The sequence below is a fragment of the Dipodomys ordii genome, unplaced genomic scaffold (genome assembly GCF_000151885.1).
Source record: "Dipodomys ordii isolate 6190 unplaced genomic scaffold, Dord_2.0 Scaffold112, whole genome shotgun sequence".
NCBI classification, from domain to species: Eukaryota; Metazoa; Chordata; class Mammalia; order Rodentia; family Heteromyidae; genus Dipodomys; species Dipodomys ordii.
Genome location: NW_012267328.1, coordinates 1,970,264 through 1,976,512, shown reverse-complemented (window position 1 = coordinate 1,976,512; position 6,249 = coordinate 1,970,264). Strand labels below are relative to the sequence as shown.

Sequence of the window (6,249 nt, the reverse complement as noted above, 5' to 3'; positions counted from 1 at the left end):
TCCTCCTCCTCCTCGCCATGGTGCGATCTTCCTCCTCCTCACCATCTCCACTGCCATGGTTCTCCTAGAGCTTCACCCTACCCACTTCAAACGCCTCCCGTGGCTCCCGGGGCTCCCATGGCTCCCATGGCTCCCAGGGCTCCTGGAGCTGCCCACCGAGGTTTGCAGAATGCTGGGGAGATATGTGTCTGGCGGGAAGGTGCCTCACTAGCCTGCTAGGGCTCCAACACTGATGGCCAGGCTCCATCTTCTGAGGCAGAGGATGAGTTTCTCCCTTTTCCCCGCACAGCGGCTGCCTCCTGTCATCCCTGCTACTCTACTCGGGAGGCTGAGGGAGGGAGGACCGAGGGGAGAGGTCAGAACAGTGCCCAGAGCCTGCCCCGCTGGAGAAGAAGCTGGGTGCCATGGCTGCTGCTGGGGATGCGGAGACAGGAAGGTGTTGGCCCAGGCTGGACAGGGATAAAAGTGAAGCCCTGCCGGAAGAATGGCCCATTCAAACAGGACTGGGGGTGTGCACTCGAGTGTGGGAGGTTCTGGGTTCTAAACCTTGGAGAGCGGGAGGGAGGGAGGGAGGGAGGAGGAGAAGTGGAGAGGAAGGGAGGAAGGAGGAGGGGGAGGGGTGGGAGAGGAGGAAAGGGAAAGGGATGGGAGGGGAGAGGACAGGAGGAAGGAAGGAAGGAAGGAAGGAAGGAGGGAGGGAGGGAAGGAAGGAAGGAAGGAGGGAAGGAAGGAAGGAAGGAAGGAAGGAGGGAAGGAAGGAGGAAGAGGAAGGGAAAGGGGAAGGGAGAAGATGGGAAGCTCCTCTTGGTAAACTGCTAGATAAGGGACAAAATTCTAGAAGACAGAGTCCGCGGGCCTGGGCACCCCAGGATGTCGGGACCATGCCCAGCCTTGGATGCTCACCCAGGGCTTAGGGTGGCTGAGGCCGGGGTGGGTGGCTGAGGCCGAGGTGGGCGGCCGAGGCCGGGGTGGGTGGCAGGTTTCAGAGTGTGTCCATTAGCCCGACATTCTAGGGAACATGATGGTCCTCAGGTGGCGCCTTCTGTTCCCAGCCTCTCTCGTTCCTCCAGGACACACCGCAGAGTGGCCTCGTCCCAGTCTTACTCGACTTGGGATTAAGTCCCAGAGAGGCTTAGCAGGTTCCCAGCCACACAACAGGCAAAGCCGAAGGAAGACAGGGAGACGGGAGTAAGACAGCCCCGTGCCTTCCACACACCGGCCCGGTTCTCCCGGAAGCCCCGATTGCCACAAAAACGAGACGCGGTGGTGATCTAGACCTGGGCTTCAAAAAAGGAAAAGAGGATGTTTGCCGTGTATCCCCACGAATTTAAATATTCATTCTGTAATTAGTGCTGCGGTCACACACACACCACACACACACACACACGCATGCACGCACGCACGAGCGCGTGCACACACACACACACACGTCCACACCTTTGACTTTTTCAGGCCTAAGTACTCATCCATTGGGAACTTTCATAACTCTCAAACTGGAGGTGTCGCCAGGTCTCTACAGGTATTTTAAATGAATTGAATTAATCATAGGCTTAAAAGTCTCTTGCGATCTTCGTTAACTTCCCTGGGTTTAATTAAAACATCTGTGCACTTTTAATTTATCGATTCATCCGTTCATATGTCATGTTTTTAACACACGCCAGCATGTTCCGCATCGTTTTTAACCCGATTCCCACTTAACTAAAGCAATTAAATTCACCCCGGATTAATTAAGGCATCCATACTTTCCTGCCGAAGTCAGCGTGTCCCGCATCCCCCACCGCCGCCGCCGCCACCACCCCACGGCTCCGGGAGAGTCAGAACTTGACGCACCTGATGAGCTTTGTGTCCTTCTGGAAATTCTCCTGAATGGTCTCTGGGCTTGTTGTGAGCGTGCTGTGTGACCAAGCTGAATGAGGAGGCCACGGGTGCCTGCACCCCAGCTCAGACCTGCTGACCTGCTGGCCACAGGCATCCTCTGATCTCCTCCATTTGGGTGGGGGGGGGTCTTGCTGGATACCACCCTACCTGAACCCATCTCGAACATCTGAGTCCTTGGGGCAGCTGGGGGAAGGGTAGTACGTGTCCAAACGGCTGGCGATCTCAGTGTTTTACCTTCATGGTTACTCCTTAGATCTGTTGTGCAGCTTACACACACACACACACACACACACACACACACACACACCATTTAACAAGGGGGAAACCCTGAGGCACTGGGTCTACAGGCTTCTCGATTGGATGAGGTGAGCCGGGGAACTGTCCATAAAATGCCAGATCGGTTCCCTAGGAGTTGGCTTGTACTCACGTTCCTACACAGGATGCCCATCAGAGCCCAGCCCTTCAGGACCCCTCCCTCCACCTCCCCGTCCCCCCCCACACACACACCGCCACCACCTAGTGCTGCGAATATCACCTCCAATCCGAGAAGCCAAGCATTGTATCTCATTTTGTATTACCTGTACTTCCTAATGAAGCTGGATGGCGGATGGTGCTTTTATCGGCAAGGCATACTACTTGCCCGGGCTTCTACTCATCTGTCTCTTTGTGTATATTTCCCAGAGGTCCTGTCTGTCTGCCGTAGTAGACGTCTATTCTGTAAGACAAGTTGGAAATATTTCTTCTTCTTCCTGGTGTTGCTTGTCTCCTCATTCTGAGCTAGTGTTCCCTTTGTCTCACACACACACACACACACACACACGATGTAAGCACTGAGGACACACAATCACCCCTCCGGGCTCGCACAACCATGTCTTTCTTCTCTCCCTCGCTTGCCCAAGAAAACAAAACAGGAATCTTGAGCATATTTTTTATTTAAATACGTTCGTAGTCTGTTTCCACTTAGGTCTGTAACTCCATACGGAATTGGGACTTCTGGCTACAGGGTGGAGAAAGGGTCGAACTTTATTGTCTACCAAATGAATCTCCAATTGCTGGGCTCTAGCTACAAGCGAAGGACGCTCCAACCTTGAAAGAAAATGCAGGACCTCGTCAGGTGGCCAACGACACCCTTAAACGTTGCCTGGGGGGCAGAGGGGGCAGTGGGGGGGGTGTGCTGAGGGGGGACAGGTCAGGGAGAACAGCATGATCGGGGGGCAGGGCAGTCAGGGCCAATCTGTGAAACAAGGGGGGGGGGGGGGGGGGGGGGGGGGGGGCAGGGGTAATCTCTCCTTTCTCCTCTCCTTTCCCTACGCCTCCCGCACCTCTTGCACACAGTAGGCTGCCCGGCCATGGGCCCATAGTAGGTCACTGGGTACGACAGCGTGTAAGGCTCCCCTGGCTATTTTAACAATGAACCTGGGGTATTGGGTTCCAGTACTGAGCTCTCTGGAGGGATTTTTTGTTTAACATCATTATTTTCAGGTAATTTCTGGCATTCCTCTCCCACGGACCCACGGGCGAGTGGTAGAGCTTCAGGCATTTGGGATCTATTTTTGTGTCTGAGCCTTTTCCGCAACCCAGAGTTTTCTCCCAGTGTTGAAACCCTCATTGTCCCCAGGATCCAGGACCAGTTTCTCTTCGGACAGAAAAGGGGGTGGCTTACCCTGCAGCCCGGCTGGCTGCCTGCCTGCTGCCAAAGATGCCGGCAAGGGGGGGGTCCCCAGGAGGGGGCTCCCTGGCCCGACGGCGAAAACAAGCTCTGTGCTCTTCAGGCGACACTCGATTGTGGCATTTCTTGTCATCCAGCCTCTTAACTTGTCATTTGTTTTTTCTTAAAGCTTCTGTCAACCGGGACACGGGAATGGTCGGTTCACGTATACGGCTTTTAATTGATTTTAAATGGAAGTCTGAATGCTCGGTGTTCTGCTTCCGCACAGCCTTAAATGTGGAGAAGCAAAGGGGCAGGAGCATCAAAGGCTCTAGATGTGGTTTTGACCAATGAGAGCCAGCTGTGCCCACAGCGGTGTGTGGGGGGGGGTTGCTATTGAACTTTGAACTCTCTGCTCTAGCTGGTTCCGACACTCTTCCAGGGTGCTGGAAATGGACCTGTAGCCACACAGTGGGCTGATGTGTCTTTGTCTTTCCCTGAGGGAATGCTGGGGGATTGGCTTGCCGTGTCTCTGGGGGTGGGAGGTGGGAGATAGTTCCGTTACCTTATCTTCCAGGCGTCCACCATTTTATCCCAACCCTCTCTTTAGTTCTCAGAGATCATTTGGTGGTGGTACGTGTGTGCCGGCCTGAGTCTTGAACTCAGGGCCTGAGCGTTGTTCCTGAGCTTCTTTTTGCCCAAGGTGAGCACGCTTACCTACCACGTGAGTCACAGCTCCACTTCTATTTTATTTTATTGGTAGTTTATTAGAATCTCACCGAACAGACTTTCCTGCCCGGGCTGGCTCCAAGCGGTTGATGCTCTGCTCTCAGCCTCCTGAGTTGCTAGGATTCTCTGTAGGAGCCACCGGTGCCCGGCCTCAGAGATAGTCTTTTCACAGGGGAAATCCGGGTATCCAAGAAATGTTAACCATCTTGTGGAAAAATCCCACAGCCGGGCAAATGACAAGCTGAGGTTTTGAACCTGAGTCTGACCGCTATCCAGACCTTCCTCTTTCGGCCCATACCGTAGGTACTTAGTTGTCTCTATCCTGTCCTTGAAGAAATAATACCGTGGATTGACGGCCGTCTCTGCTTCCCACGTCTGGGCCTCGCAGATGATGACATTCTGGGTTATGTCCCGGAATGAGTTAAGTCTCCCCAGAGGGGAGGAGGGAAGGTAGCTTTGTGCAGAGAGCCAAGACACCGCTGTGTTTGGGGGTGGGGGGGTGGGAGGTGTGCATCTGGCATCTGCTAGCCCCAGGACAAAAATGAATTCACCAGCCCACCTTCCTGGTACCAGCCAAGGCAGCCGGTGCTGTGCCCAAATTTACCGCACGTCTGTGCTTCTGACCACACTTGCAGCAAACGCCCCTCGAACACCCTGATAAACGGCGCCGCTCACCGCTCACCGCGGAGGGCAGATCTGCCCTGACTGACTGACTGCTTGCTTTTCTCCCTGAGTAATTTAAAGTAGGTCACGTTTTAAATTTAATTTCCCAGGAACCTGGTTTTGAGTAAAACCCAATCTTCCCTCTTCTAGACAATTCCAATTTTTTTCCCCATCACTTGAGAAGTTGAGTAGGAGAGTTTTATTATGAGGGTCGTTTTAATCCTGATTTTATTTTTATCAACTAATATGGGCAATAATTACTGGCTCCTTCCTCTTTCTATGCACCCCTTCCCCGGCGTTTTGGGAGGACAGGGGAGGAATGTTGCGATGTGAGTCTACCTCCAGCAGACGGCCTTCAGATCAAAGGAGGAGGAGGAGCTCAGGGCAATCAAGAGAAGGGCTGAGGTGGAGGGTTGGGTGGAACTGGTACCTAGTTGGGCTGCCCTGCTGGTGAGCTTTGTGCAAGTTCCCTAAGTGGTCTGCACAGAGATAAGGGGATGTAGCTGTAGCTCAAGGGGAGGGAGGGGAAGAGGAGGGGGGAGGAGGAGGAGGCGGTGGTGGAGGAGGAGCAAGAAGAGGTAGAGGAAGAGGTAGAGGAAGAAGAGGTAGAGGAGGAGGTGGTGGAGGAGGAGGTGGAGGAAGAGGAGGAAGAGCAAGAGGAAGAGCAGGAACAGGAGGAGAAGGAAGAGGAGGTGGAGAAGGAAGAGGAGACAGAGCAGAAGGAGGTGGAGGAGGAAGAAGAAGAGTAAGAGGAGGAGGAGGAAGAGAAGAAAGAGGTGGAGGAGGAAGAAAAGGAGGAGGTGGAGGAGGAAGAGGTAGAGGAGAAAGAGGAGGAGGCAGAGCAGAAGGAGGTAGAGGAGGAGGAGGAAGAGGTGATGGAGCAGGAGGAAGAAGAGCAGGAGGAAGGGTAGAAACAGGAGTAGGTGGAGGAGGAAAAGGAGGTAGAGCAGGAGGAGGAGGTGGTGGAAAAGGAGGAGGAGAAGGAGGAAGAGGAGGAAAAGGAAGAGGAGGAGAAGGAGCAGAAGGAGGTGGAGGAGGAGGAAGAGGAGGAGGAGGAGGAACAGAAGGAGGTGGAGGAGGAGGAAGAGGAGGAGGAGAAGGAACAGAAGGAGGTGGAGGAGGAGGAAGAGGAGGAGGAGGTGGAGCAGGAGGAGGAGGTGGAGGTGGAAAAGGAGGAGCAGAAGGAGGTGGTAGAGGAGGAGGAGGTGATGGAGAAGGAGGAGGAGGAAGAGGAGGAGGAGGAGGTGATGGAGGAGGAGAAGGAGGAGGTGATGGAGGAGGAGGAGGAGGACGTGGTGGAGGAGGAGGAGGAAGAGGAAGAGGAGGAGGAG

At 54.2% G+C, this 6,249-nt stretch overlaps 1 protein-coding gene across 5 annotated transcripts in view; it reads left to right on the top strand.

The window, feature by feature from the left end:
- Positions 1–6,249, top strand: part of Tenm2 (teneurin transmembrane protein 2) — a 625,307-nt gene that overhangs the window by 537,806 nt on the left and 81,252 nt on the right. The gene's annotated exons all lie outside the window — the stretch shown is intronic.